Source organism: Somniosus microcephalus, chromosome 1 (assembly GCF_052327205.1).
Source record: "Somniosus microcephalus isolate GS21.2 chromosome 1, FLI_Smic_1.0, whole genome shotgun sequence".
NCBI lineage: Eukaryota > Metazoa > Chordata > Chondrichthyes > Squaliformes > Somniosidae > Somniosus > Somniosus microcephalus.
Genome location: NC_140987.1, coordinates 213,048,648 through 213,063,271, shown reverse-complemented (window position 1 = coordinate 213,063,271; position 14,624 = coordinate 213,048,648). Strand labels below are relative to the sequence as shown.

General features: G+C 45.2%; 1 protein-coding gene across 1 annotated transcript in view; it reads left to right on the top strand.

Annotated features, from left to right (window-relative positions):
• Positions 1 to 14,624, top strand: part of msh3 (mutS homolog 3 (E. coli)) — a 459,900-nt gene that overhangs the window by 428,375 nt on the left and 16,901 nt on the right. The gene's annotated exons all lie outside the window — the stretch shown is intronic.

The window sequence follows — 14,624 nt, the reverse complement described above, 5'->3', positions numbered from 1 at the left end:
TAAAGATAGCTTGCAGTATTACACACAATGTTATTACCGATTTTTTTTAAATCTTAGGGGTAAAAATTCGGTAGGGGGCGCTACCTTCGCCGAGGCGCTAATTTTAGCCCCCTGAAAAAGTTAGCGCCCCTGCGGCCGATTTTCCCAGGTAGCACCCCGTGAGGGAGATGGGGCACTACTGGAAGCGCCCCGCGTCCCTCTTGGGGCGTTGTGAGCCAATATCGCGGCGCTACATGCCGCACATCATGTCGCGGTACTGCAGGCCTTCCTCCCCTTATTAAAGGGGAGGGGCCTGGCATAGCGCGTCCCGGCGCCCAGCTGGGCCACCAGGGATTGGGAGTGCCGGCAAACAAGCCTGGCACTCTAGGAGTGCCGGGCTCACAGAGAGCAGCCGGCTCCCCGCAGGGGGGCTTCATGGGGCCCAGGGACAGCAACGGGGGCGGTGCTGGCAGGCGGCCAGCAACAAAAACTAGCTCCGCCCTGGCCGCAGGTAGACCCCCCTGACCCCGGCAGAGATAGCGTCCGGTGGTAATTCGGGGAGCGCCACCCAATATCGCAGGCGGGGTGCTGCACACGGCGCTGATGTTAGCGCCGCTGCGCGAGGGCGCAAACGGGAGGCGCAAATCAACCGAATTTAGCCCCCTTAAATCTTTTAATTGTCACGCACTTATTTTAGGGTTAAACTCAATGCTCACCAAATTACATTCACCTGCATCCATTTGACACACTATCACAAAATACAGTTTTCCAAAACTCGAGTTTATTTACTTTTCAAAATCATGGCCATTTCTGATGCTTTTCTTTCACACACTTTCACAAGATTTTAGTGATTGGGGTTTTACATCAGTTCATTATTAAAATACTATTTGGCCAGCATTACACTGGGAATAAGTAAATATATTTGACTTTTGTTAAATTACATATTTCTATTTTATCTGTTTAGATCGGACAGATATTTGGCTGGTCTAGAATACTGGCTTATAAAATTATATAATTTTACAGCACAGAAAGAGACCATTTGGCCCATTTGGCCCTTCGTCGGTTTAATTAAAGAGCTATCAATTTAATCCCATTTCCGTTCCCTTTCATAAGAACATAAGAAATAGGAGCAGGAGTAGGCCATTTGGCCCCTCAAGCCTGCTCCGCCATTCAGTAAGATCATGGCTGATCTTTTACCTCAACTCCACTTTCCTGCACTATCCCCGTATCCCTGGATTCCCTTAATATCCAAAAATCTATCGATCTCTGTCTTGAATATACTCAATGACTGAGCATCCACAGCCCTCTGGGGTAGAGAATTCCAAAGATTCACCACCCTCTGAGTGAAGAAATTTCTCCTCATCTCAGTCCTAAATGGCCGACCCGTTATTCTGAGACTGTGATCCCTGTTCTAGACTCCCCAGCCAGGGGAAACATTCTCCCTACATCTACCCTGTCAAGCCCTGTAAGGATTTTGTGTGTTTCAATGAGATCGCGCCTCATTCTTCTAAACTCTAGAGAATACAGGCCTAGTCTACTCAATCTCTCCTCATAGGACAATCCCCCCATTCCAGAAATAAGTCTGGTGAACCTTCGTTGCACTCCCTCTATGGCAGGTATATCATTCCTTATGTAAGGAGACCAAAACTATACACAATACTCCAAGTGTGGTCTCACCAGGGGCCTATATAATTGCAGTAAGATGTCTTTACTCTTATACTCAAATCCTCTTGTAATAAAGGTCAACATACCATTTGCTTTCCTAATTGCTTGCTGTACCTGCATGTTAACTTTCAGTGATTCGTGTACAAGAACACCCAGGTCCCTCTGAACACCAACAGTTCCCAATCTCACGCCATTTAAAATACACTCTGCTTTTCTATTTTTCCCACCAAAGTGGATAACTTCACATTTCTTCACACTATATTCCATTTGCCATGTTCTTGCCCACTTAGCTTGTCTATATCCCCTTGAAGCCTCTTTGCATCCCCCTCACAACTTACATTCCCCTCACAACTTACATTCCCACCCAGCTTTGTATCATCAGCAAACTTGGATATATTTCATTTGGTCCCCTCATCCAAATCATTGATGTAGATTAGAAACATAGAAACATAGAAGATAGGAGCGGGAGTAGGCCATTCGGCCCCTCGAGCCTGCTCCGCCATTCAATGCGATCATGGCTGATCATCCAAATTCAGTACCCTGTCCCTGCCTTCTCCCCATGCCCCTTGATCCCCTTAGCCTTAAGAAATATATCTAACTCCTTCTTGAATATATTACTTGTGAATAGCTGAGGCCCAAGCACTGATCCTCGCGGTGCCCCACTAGTTAAAGCCTGCCAAATAGAAAATGACCCATTTATTCCTACTCTCTGTTTTCTGTCCGTTAACCAATCCTCAATCCATGCTAGTATATTACCTCCAATCCCATGAGCCCTAATTTTGTTTAATAATCTCTTGTGTGGCACCTTATCGAATGCCTTTTGAAAATCCAAATACACCACATCCACTGGTTCCCCCTTATCTATTCTGCTAGTTACAACCTCAAAAACACTAAAAAAAAAATTTAAAAAAAAACCAGATTAGTCAAACACGATTCCCCTTTCGTAAATTCGTGTTGACTCTGCCCAATCCTATTATTATTTTCTAAGTGCCCTGTTACCGTGTCCTTAATAATAGATTCTAGCATTTTCTCCACTACTGATGTCAGGCTAGCTGGTCTGTCATTCCCCGTTTTCTCTCTTTCCCCCCCTTTCTTAAATAGTGGGGTTACATTTGCTACCTTCCAATCCGCAGGAACCGTTCTAGAATCTATGGATTTTTGGAAAATGACAACCAATGCATCCACTATCTCCATAGTCACCTCTTTCAAAACCCTAGGATGTAGGCCATCAGGTGCAGGGGCTTTATTGGCTTTCAGTCCCATTAATTTCACCAGTACTATTTTTTTTTTACCATTACTAATTTCTTTCAATTCCTCATTCTTGCTAGACCCTTGGTTCTCCATTTTTTCTGGGAAGTTTTTTGCGTTGTCTTCCGTGAAGACAGACACAAAGCATTTATTTAATTTCTCTGGCATTTCCTTATTCCCTATTATAATTTCTCCTGTCTCAGCCTGTAAGGGACTCACATTTACTTTCGCCAATCTTTTCCTTTTTACATACCTATATAAGCTTTTACAGTCTGTTTTTATGTCTCTTGCTAGTTTACTCTCATATTCTAGTTTCCCTTTCTTTATCAATTTCTTGGTCCTCCTTTGCTGAATTCTAAAACCCTCCCAATCCTCAGGCTTGCTACTTTTTTTGGCAACATTTATAAGCCTCTTCCTTTGATTTAATACTATCTTTAACTTCTCTTGTTAGCCAAGGTTGGACCACTTTTCCTGGTGGGGTTTGTGCCTTAAAATGTACATTTGTTGTAAATTATGTATTAATTCTTTAAATGCTAGCCATTGTTTATCTACTGTCATACCTTTTAATGTAGTTTCCCAATCTACCTTAGCCAACTCGCCCCTTATACCTACATAGTTTGCATTATTTAGATTTAAGACCCTAGTTTCGGATTTAACTAAATCACTTTCAAACTCAATATAAAATTCTATCATATTATGGTCACTCTTCCCTAAAGGCCCCTTTACTACAAGGTTATTAATTAACCATTTCTCATTGCACAATACTAGATCTAAAATAGCCTGTTCCCTAGTTGGTTCCTCAACATACTGATCTAGAAAACTATTTTGCATACATGCCATGAATTTGTCCTCCACACTATTACTGCAAATGTGGTTTGCCCAGTCTATATGTAGATTAAGTTCCCCATGATTACTGTATTACCCTTTATTATATGTGCCCCTGATTTATACTCTGCCCTACATTACGACTACTGTTTGGGGGCCTATAAACAACTCCCACCAATATTTTCTGCCCCTTGCTGTTTCTTAGCCCAACCCAAACTGATTCTACTTCTTGATTTTCGGGGCTAAGATCCTTTCTCTCTACTGCCTTTATCCTATCCATTATTATCAGGGCTACCCCGCCTCCTTTTCCATTTTGCCTATCTCTTCTAAAAGTTAAGTATCCTGGACTATTTAGTTCCTGACCTTGACCTCATTGCAACCATGGCTATTAGATCAAACCTATTAATTTCTATCTGCACTATTAATTCATCTATTTTGTTGCGAATGCTTCGCGCATTCAGATATAGTGCCTTTAGCTTTGACTTTTTTCTATTTTTCCCTGATGTCACCTTAGTCACTGATGCCTTATTACCTTTGTTACTCTCTGTCCCTTCCTGACCCACTCTGTTTATTTTTACCCAAAACTCTATTCTGCTGCAAAGCCTTGACATTTCTCTCGCTTCTTTTAAATTTACTCTTTCCTGAATCCTTCCATCCTCCCTTCATTCGTTTAAAGCCCTGTCTATTGCCCTAGTTATTCAGTTCGCCAGGACACTGGTCCTTGCCCGTCCCAACGGAACAGCTCCCTCTTTCCCCAGTACTGGTGCCAGTGTCCCATGAACTGAAACCCCATCCTCCCACACCACTCTTTGAGCCACGCATTTAAACCTCTAATCTGTTTGTCCCTATGCCAGTTTGCATGTGGCTCAGGTAACAATCCAGTGATTATTACCTTTTGAGGTTCTGCTGTTTAATTTGGTTCCTAGCTCCTCAAACTCCCACAGCAGAACCTCATTCCTAGTTCTACCTATGTCGTTGGTTCCTACGTGGACCACGACAACTGCCATCCCTATATGACCTTGTTTTATATAATTAAATTTAATTAAATTTGTAATTTGGTAACTTAATTTACTGTGTAGTTTCTTGACTACTTACTTGATCTAGATTAAGTTATGGGTACTGAAGTTATATATCCACCTGTAACACAAAGCACTACAAGTAGTGTAGGTAAAAAGCAGCAACTCCTTTCCTCTCCTCCAAATTCCCAAATAAAACACTCTGTTTAAGTACATTCCGTTTTAATCCCACTCTGTGCTCTGCAGTCCTGTTTACCATGTGCAGCAAGTGCTGGATGCTCGAGGAACTCCGGCTCCGTGTTGATGAGCTGGAATCCGAGCTTCAGACACTGCGACACATCAGGGAGGGGGAAAGTTACCTGGACTCTGTGTTCCAGGAAGTAGTCACACCAATTAGATTAACTAATTCAGATGTAGTCCGTGGTCAGGGACAGGAGGGTGTGACTATGAGTGAGGCAGGTACGGGGATCCAGGAGGTAGTGTTGGAGGAGCCGCAGCCCTTACTCTTGTCCAACAGGTTCGAGGCTCTTACTCCCTGTGAGGACGGGAACGGGGACTGCAGGGAGGATGAGCAACCAGGCCACAGCACCGTGGAACGAGGGGTCATTCAAGTGGGGGGAGTAAAAAGAAATGTTGTAGTGGTAGGGGATAGTATCATTAGGGGGATAGATAGGGTTCTTTGCAGCCGAGAGCGAGAGTCCCGAAGGTTGTGTTGCCAGGGTTAAGGACATCTCCTCTGGGCTGGAGAGAAACTTGGAGTGGGAGGGGGAGGATCCAGTTGTCGTGGTCCATGTTGGTACCAACGACATAGATAGGACAAGGAAAGAGGTTCTGCTGAGGGAGTATGAGCAGCTAGGGGCCAAATTAAAAAGCAGAACCACAAGGGTAATAATCTCTGGATTACTACCTGAGCCACGAGCAAATTTGGCTAGGGTAAATAAAATCAGAGAGTTAAATGCGTGGCTCAAAGACTGGTGTGGGAGAAATGGGTTTTGCTTCTTGGGACACTGGCACCAATACTGGGACAGGAGAGAGCTGTTCCGTTGGGACGGACTTCACTTGGCCAGTGCTGGGACTAGAATCCTGGTGAATCGAATAACTAGGGCTGTAGAGCGGGCTTTAAACTAATTAGTGGGGGGGAGGTTTCAAGAGAGCGAAAAATAAAAATTTCAGCGGAGAAGGCAATAGAGCAAGGTAGCAGTGGGGGAATTAAAAACCAGAGCGTGTCAGGAAGGGACAGAATATATAAAGATAAAGGTAAAGTAGTAAAGGGGGTAAAAGCAGGAATAAATTGTCACAAAACATATTTTAAAGTTCTTTATCTGAATGCACGCAGCATTCGTAACAAAATAGACGAGTTGACGGTACAAATAACTACACATGGGTATGATCTGGTGGCCATTACGGAAACATGGCTGCAGGGTGACCATGACTGGGAACTAAACATCCAGGGGTATGACTATTAGGAAGGACAGACAGGAAGGTAAGGGAGGTGGGGTGGCTGTGTTAATAATGGATGGAATCACTGCAATAGTGAGAAATGATATTGGGTCAAAGGATCAGGATAGTGAAACGGTTTGGGTGGAGATAAGGAATAATAAGGGGAAAAAGTCACTAGTGGGCGTAGTCTATAGGCCTCCTAACAGTTGCAACTCTGTTGGTCGGAGTATAAATCAGGAAATAGTTGGGGCTTGTAATAAGGGAACAGCTATAATCATGGGAGATTTTAACTTTCATATTGACTGGACAAATCAAATTGGGCAGGGCAGCCTTGAGGAAGAGTTCATAGAGTGCATTAGGGACGGGTTCCTTGAGCAGTATGTTACTGAACCAACCAGGGGGCAGGCAATCTTAGATCTGGTCCTGTGTAATGAGACAGGATTAATAAAAAATGTCCTAGTAAAGGATCCCTTTGGAATGAGTGACCATAACATGGTTGAATTCCAAATTCAGTTGGAGGGTGAGAGAGTTTGATCTCAAACCAGCGTACTAAGCTTAAATAAAGGAGACTATGAAGGTATGAGAGCAGAGTTGACTAAAGTGGACTGGGAAAATAGATTACGGTGTAAGACGGTACATGAGCAGTGGTGTACATTCAAGGAGATATTTCACAACTTTCAAGAAAAATATATTCCACTGAGGAAAAGGGGACGTAAAAGAAAAGACAGCCATCCGTGGCTTAGTAAAGTAATAAAGGATAGTATCCGACTGAAAACAAGGGCATATAAAGTAGCCAAATCTAGTGGGAGGATAGAAGATTGGGAAGCATTTAAAAGCCAGCAACGAATAACTAAAAGATTAATTAAGAAAGGGAAGATAGATTATGAAAGTAAACTAGCAAAAAATATTAAAAAAGATAGCAAAAGTTTCTACAGTTATATAAAAAGAAAAAGGGTGGCTAAAGTGAATGTTGGTCCCTTAGAGGACGAGACCGGGAAATTAGTGGTGGGGAACATGGAGTTGGCAGAAACGCTGAACAAATATTTTGTATCAGTCTTTACAGTAGAGGACACTAAAAATATCCCAACACTGGACAAACAGGGGGCTATGGGGGGGGAGGAGCTAAACATGATTAAAATCACTAAGGAGATGGTACTCGGTAAGATAATGGGACTTAAGGCGGATAAATCCCCTGGACCTGATGGCTTACATCCTAGGGTCTTGAGAGAAGTAGCGGTAGGGATTGCGGATGCATTGGTGGTAATTTTCCAAAACTCCCTGGATTCAGGAAAGGTCCCAGCAGATTGGAAAACTGCTAATGTAACACCCTTATTTAAAAAGGGAAGTAGACAAAAGGCTGGAAACTATAGACCAGTTAGCCTAACATCTGTGGTTAGTAAAATGTTGGAGTCCATTATTAAGGAAGCAGTAACAGGACATTTGGATAAGCATAATTTAATCGGACAGAGTCAGCATGGTTTTATGAAGGGGAAGTCATGTTTGACAAATTTGCTCGAATTCTTTGAGGATGTAACAAACAGGGTGGATAAAGGGGAACCAGTGGATGTGGTGTATTTGAACTTCCAAAAGGCATTTGACAAGGTGCCACACAAAAGATTACTGCACAAGATAAAAAATCACGGGATTGGGGGTAATATACTGGCATGGGTGGGAGAGTTGGGATAAATGGTTCATTCTCGGGTTGGCAATCAGTGACTAGTGGTGTTCCGCAGGGGTCAGTGCTGGGACCCCAACTCTTTACAATCTATATTAACGATTTGGAGGAGGGGACCAAGTGCAACGTATCCAAGTTTGCCGACGATACAAAGATGGGCGGGAAAGCAGGGAGTGAGGAGGACATAAAAAACCTGCAAAAGGACATAGACAGGCTAAGTGAGTGGGCAGAAATTTGGCAGATGGAATATAATGTTGGAAAGTGTGAGGTTATGCACTTTGGCAGAAAAAAATCAAAGAGCAAGTTATTATCTAAATGGAGAGAAACTGCAAAGTGCTACAGTACAAAGGGATCTGGGGGTCCTGGTGCATGAAACACAGAAGGTTAGTATGCAGGTACAGCAGGTGATCAGGAAGGCCAATGGAATCTTGGCTTTTATTGCAAAGGGGATGGAGCATAAAAGCAGGGAAGTCTTGCTTCAGTTATACAGGGTACTGGTGAGGCCACACCTGGAATATTGCGTACAGTTTTGGTTTCCATATTTAAGAAAAGATATACTTGCTCTCGAGGCAGTTCAGAGAAGGTTCACTCGGTTGATTCCAGAGATGAGGGGGTTGACTTATGAGGAAAGGTTGAGTAGGTTGGGCCTCTACTCATTGGAATTCAGAAGAATGAGAGGCAATCTTATCGAAACATATAAGATTGTGAGGGGCCTTGATCGGGTGGATGCGGTGAGGATGTTTCCACTGATGGGTGAGACTAGAACTAGGGGGCATAATCTAAGAATAAGGGGCTGCCCTTTCAAAACTGAGATGAGGAGAAACTTCTTCACTCAGAGGGTAGTAAATCTATGGAATTTGCTACCCCAGAGAGCTGCGGAAGCTGCAACATTAAATAAATTTAAAATGGAGATAGACAGTTTCCTAGCAGATAAGGGAATTAGGGGTTACGGGGAGCGGACAGGGAAGTGGACGTGAGTCTAGGTTTGGATCAGCCATGATCCTATTGAATGGCGGAGCAGGCCCAAGGGGCCGTATGGCCTACTCCTGCTCCTACTTCTTATGTTTATACTCTGTACAGGTGGCGGATTGACATTGTGATTTTAGAAATGCTTATTTTTTGTGATAGTCATTTTCAGCTATATTAATCAAATGGCACCTAGTTACCACTTTTAAATAGCAAGGAATATTTTTTAAAGCAACATTTTTTTTTAAAGTTGCGTTTTAAAATGCTGCCCGACTACGCTGGTTCATAACAGATTATGCCTTTGGCGATATGCAAGTAAGTTTGAGTGGAACTCCAGAGAATAAACACTCTGAAAACTAGCGCAATTTGCGCCCATTTCGCCAATTGCAGCCAAAGCGGAAACTCTACCCCCAGATGTTTTGTTCAAACCAGTGATTGTTTCTGCCAGAGAAAGGACTAAGCTTGTAAAAAATGCTGTTCTAAATTCCCTGTATTTATTATCCCACAATTCTTTTACTTATTTATTTGGCAGTCAGCCACTGAATACATTTAGGTCAACAGTTCATGCAGTAATTATTGCTATTCAGATAGTCTCATGGACTAATTTATAATTTTGGTGTTCTCATGGTGCCTCACACTAGATAGCTTGTAAATTCATTTTTTTTTAAATCTAGCTACAAGAGCCCCACTTCACTCTCTTCTCCCCCTGAAAAAGTGTGCAACCACTGTGGTGGCAGCCTATGATGACACATTTTTCTCTTGAGGTACATAATCATAAGTATGCAAGCCTGTGGTGTAGGATACCACCACGATTGAAAAAAGTAGGAGAGAAGAGGGATATCAGGAAGCAATTCTTAGGTGACCGTAAGCTTAGTGAGGATTGCAGTTAATTGGCATTTACCCAGATACTAAGATCATTATGGAAAGATATGTCGCAGAAGGAAAATACAGGCCCAGAATTGCTGGTCGGTATGACTGCGAACTGGCAGCGTTCGCCGTTATTCCACCGTTGAAACTGACCGCAACTTCGGGATTTGCCGCAGGCGCATGCGGAAATTCTGAAGTTGCGGTTTGACAATAACTGCTCTGAAACAGGCTGTGCTGTGACGCACACACACACACTCGTCCGCAGTAATTACGCTGTTAAACTCCCCACTAAAAGTTAGACCCAAAGCGATTAGGTGTAACTGGGGTTTAACAGCATTGTTACTGCTAAACAAATGTTATGGGCATGGAAAACTAATTTTAATTTTGTGTGGTGTGAAATTTGTCCATTTTAACAAATTTAAAAATGTTAAGCAACTTTTCAAAAAAAACATTAATTTTTTTTTAACTTTGTCCATCTTTATTTTAGTTTTGCCTTTTCCCCATGTGAGAGCCCCAATCTTTGTTTTGCTCTCTCTAACATTTTAAAAAGTTGAATTTTAATAGCTTACCCACTTCCTTGTTTGCTGTCTGTGAGAATTCTGTGTTTTGATTGGCTGCTTAGACGGCCTGTTGACATCACACAAGGGAATCCCCGAAGGTCAGAAAACCCGAAGTTCTTTACACAGGGATCATGAGATCTTTGTGCAAAGCGTGCTTCGGGGCCAGTAGCGAATGCCTTCGCTTCGCTGCTGCCCACAAATTCCGAGCCATGATGTCTTGGGGATTTTGGAAATTGTGACTTGAATTTTTAATTCCAGTATTGAGTTTGGGCAAACTAAATAGTTGAGTGAGCTTGGCTCCACACTACAAAACGGCCCCTAATTTGACAGTAATTGTCACACAAGATACTTGGTGTAAGAAATGGAGGGATGTTACACTGCAGTAGCAAGTAATAACCCGCCTCCACGCAACTTTGCAAAGTGTTGAGTCTGCGAGTCCCGATCAGACCTGATACCAAGCGACGGGAGACCCATTTAAGGCAGTAAACAGCTTGTTAACTGCCTAGATACCATTTTACTACATTTTCAGCGTGTTGTACATTGTGCGACAAACACGGCAGCTGATTGTGCCGGGTTCAGCAACTAGCTCAATACTTGACAGCTGCTCCTGCAGCATAAAAGCGGACCTGTAACATTGCTGACTTTCAGATGCCAGAACTTGTGTTTTGAGGTTTTGGAGCACATTTTGCAGGCCTATTGAGCTTGTAAGTGTTTAAGCTGAGATCCATATGCACTGTGACCTCCTTAGAAAACCCTATCCCCACATTGACTGAGGGCTTATAACATTTATTCCTCAACTGAGATATATACCAGCGGAATGGGAACCTCTCATCCCGGTCCTCAGAATCTGAGGAAGAGCAGCCGCGCACCAACAACAGGAGGGCCAACCTTCTCCTCAGCCACCTGATGATGCACAGGGCAGAGGGCATCAGCGCAGGGCTGCACTGCGCCGCAGGAGATACCCCCAACACGGTTTACAGGCCGAGGATGAGCTTCCTCAACATGAGTGAGCAACAGTGCCAAAGGAGGCTGAGACGTAGTCGCTGACATCTGCACAATGCTGCACCAACACCTGGAGCCCAGAGGAGCTTGTGGACACTCCTTACCAGTGGCTGTCAAAGTCACCACCGCACTCAACTTCTTTGCTTCAGGTTTCTTCCAGGGATCAGCAGCAGAAATCAGCGGCATCTCCCAGTCGGCTGTATACACTTGCATCACGCAGGTTACCGATGCCCTCTTTGCAAAGTCGCACAATTACATCCACTTCTCCATGGATGAAGCAAGTGTAACCGCGCGTGTGGTTGACTTTGCAAATGTGGCAGGCTCCCCAAGGGTGCAGGCCGTCGTAGACTGCACACATGTGGACATTAGAGCACCCCATCACAACCCAGCTGTATTTGTGAACCGCAAGAGCTTCCACTCCCTTAATGTCCAGCTGGTGTGTAACCACAGGAAGAACATTATGCATGTTTGCGCCAAGTTCCCTGGCAGTTGCCATGACTCATTCATCCTGCGGCAGTCTACTGTGCCTCAGCTGTTCCATCCGCCAACCCAATTTTCCGGATGGCTATCTGGAGACCAGGGCTATCCCCTGAAGCCGTGGTTAATGACACCGATGAGGAGGCCATCAAACGAAGCTGAGGAGCGCTACAATGTGAGCCACATTTCCACCAGAAGCATCATAGAACAAACCATCGGCTTGCTCAAAATGTGATTCAGATGCCTCGAAAGATCTGGTGGAGCCATACAGTACTCACCAGCCAGGGTCTCCAGAATCATCGTCGTCTGCTGTGATCTGCACAACATCGCACAGCAACGTGGCTTACCACTGCCTGAGGAACAAGTGGCTCAGCGCACAGCCTCCTCAGAGGAGGAGGCAGCAGATGAGGAAGACCTTGCAGAGGCGGATGTGCCAGTTCCACCAGCACATTGCTGGCTGTGAGGCAACGGATGCACTAATCCATGCCAGATTCGTGTAAGTTTACACAGCAAACACATGTGGCTGGCACATGGAAATGAGTGTCTGGCCGACCACCTTAACACACCATACAGCACCTGTATAGTAACCTGTGGGCCCCTATCACTCTCACCACCATCATTACAGATGAAAGGCGCCCTGACCCCTCAAAGTGCAACTTCCATTTCTGAGCACACATAGGCCAACTCTTTGACATCACATTTCTTTATTACAATTGAAATAATGATGAGAAACTTCACTTTGTATTAGATCAAAACACCCAAGTGACTACCATTGTGAATATTTGTGTGTTAACTTTCTCTTACGACTGCTTCTACGTGGTGCTCTCCCTGTGGCTTCAGCAGATGTAGAGGCACCTTGCTCACTTTCATGCTGCGCCTGCTTCGACACCTTTGGCGAGCGTTCTCTGCGTTTGGGAGCCTGGGAGGGCTCGGCAACAGTCTGCTCCTCCTGTGGCTGTGCAGGGGCTGAGACGGCCATCTCAGTTGGATGAGGAATCTGGGGCTCTGACCGAGGGCTCTGCAGTGGCATGGGAATGTGAGCGCTTGGAGAGGAGCCCACACTTCCTTGTTGTCGACCAACAACATCCCTCTCATGGGTCGCCTGCACTTCACTGCTAGCAAGTAGCTGGAGAGCACCTTGCTGCACATCAGTGGGGCCATGAGGACCCGTCTCTGTATTGACAGTCCTCATAACGGGGAGGTCCATGTACCTCTGGTTCCTCTCCTCAATAGATGCCATCTATCCTCCATAGCAGACCATCTATTTAGAAGAGTCACCATGCTCTGTTGAGTCTGGCGAGTTATGTCCTTCATGGAGGTTGCCACCCTTTCCATGTCAACACCTACATTCGCCATTGCGTGCACCACGGCATTGCTCATGTTTGACATGGACTCCTCCATTCTCTGCACACTCGCAGTTACAGTCGTTGCAAACCCTGTCAGAGACTCCTGCACTTGTTCCTGAAGTTCCAACACCGCTCTCTTTCTGGATGGCCCCAGAGGCACAGCGTCCACATGCAGCTGAGCAGAGCTAGGAGCGTCCTGCGACCTCTGACGAGGACTCTCCACTCCTGTCCCTGTCTCTACCATCTGCTGATGCTCACTTGTGAGCTGTGATACACCCGGTGACAAAACTACTCTATGTCACAAAGGACCCACCGAGGTGTGCATTTCTGCGCTGGTGCTGGGTGCACTCAATTCTGCTGACGCTGCACCCTCAGATGCTGCAGCTTCCTCTGAGGAGTCTCCCGGCTCTTCCTCCTGGACAGTGGGGAGGGGGGCTCTTGATGGTCCTGTGGGGGAGTAAAGGCATAAGTTAGACATGTGATAATGTAGCAGACACATCCTATTGTGCAGATGATGAACATCAGATGCCTTATCAGTCACTTGTGAAATCTAAATGAGAGGGTTGCAGATCTATTCTGTCACCAGCTTGCTCTACTGCGCCCGTCTCTCCATCCCCCACTTCCAGCTCCTCAGCACCTCCGACGATGTCGATAGCAGCCTCCTCAGCAGTGGTCAAGTGCACCATGGAAAGTGGCCCTCCTCCTGTCCTCGTCCTCTCCCTCTTATTGTGGGCTCTCATTTCCTGCAATGAGGGACACCAGTGGAGGTTGAGCGAGAATGATGGAGTGAGCGTAGAGAATCCATAGCAGAGAGAGAGAGAGGGATGGTTAAGGGTGCAAGGGATGGAAGAGTAAGTTGGGATGTGCAGGAGTAGGTTGACAATGCAGAGTGCTGGTGATGCGAAGAGATGGGGAGCAGATTGAAGATAAGTGTGATGTTATACTCACTTTTGCTGAGCGTAGCAGATCATTGAACCTTTTCCTGCACTGAACCCAGGTGCGTGAGCACAAAGACCTGGCACTCACCTCCTCAGCAACCTGCAGCCAGGCTGCCTTGGTTTGCTGAGGAGGCTTCCTCTGTCCATTGGAGGAAAACAGAACATCCTTGTGCCCTCTCACTCCCTCCACAAGAGCATGGAGGGAGTCATCATCGAATCTTGGAGAAGCCTTGGCTCTTGAAGCCGTCATCTTGCCATCAGTAACACTGAGAAGCAGCAGAATGTGAATAAAATACCAAGGCTGCATGGGCCCCTTAAATGCAGCTGAATCGAAGACGTCAGCAGACCTGAGCCCACCGATTGGGTTGGGTAATGCGCACGGCGGGCTTAATGAGCCCAGTTAAGGCAAAATAGTTATTTCAGTGCAGCGGGACCGGAACCCGCCGACCAGCCAATCCGACTCCTACGGCAAAATCGCTGCCTTTATTTCTTTTTCTGTATCTGCTTTGACTCTCATTAATCCTCCTTCTCCGTCGTTCCTGTTTCTTTCTCAGTCCTTAAATCTCATTGGATTAGGATATAGACTATTGGTCCTGTTGTTCACCAAGGTCCCAGATGCC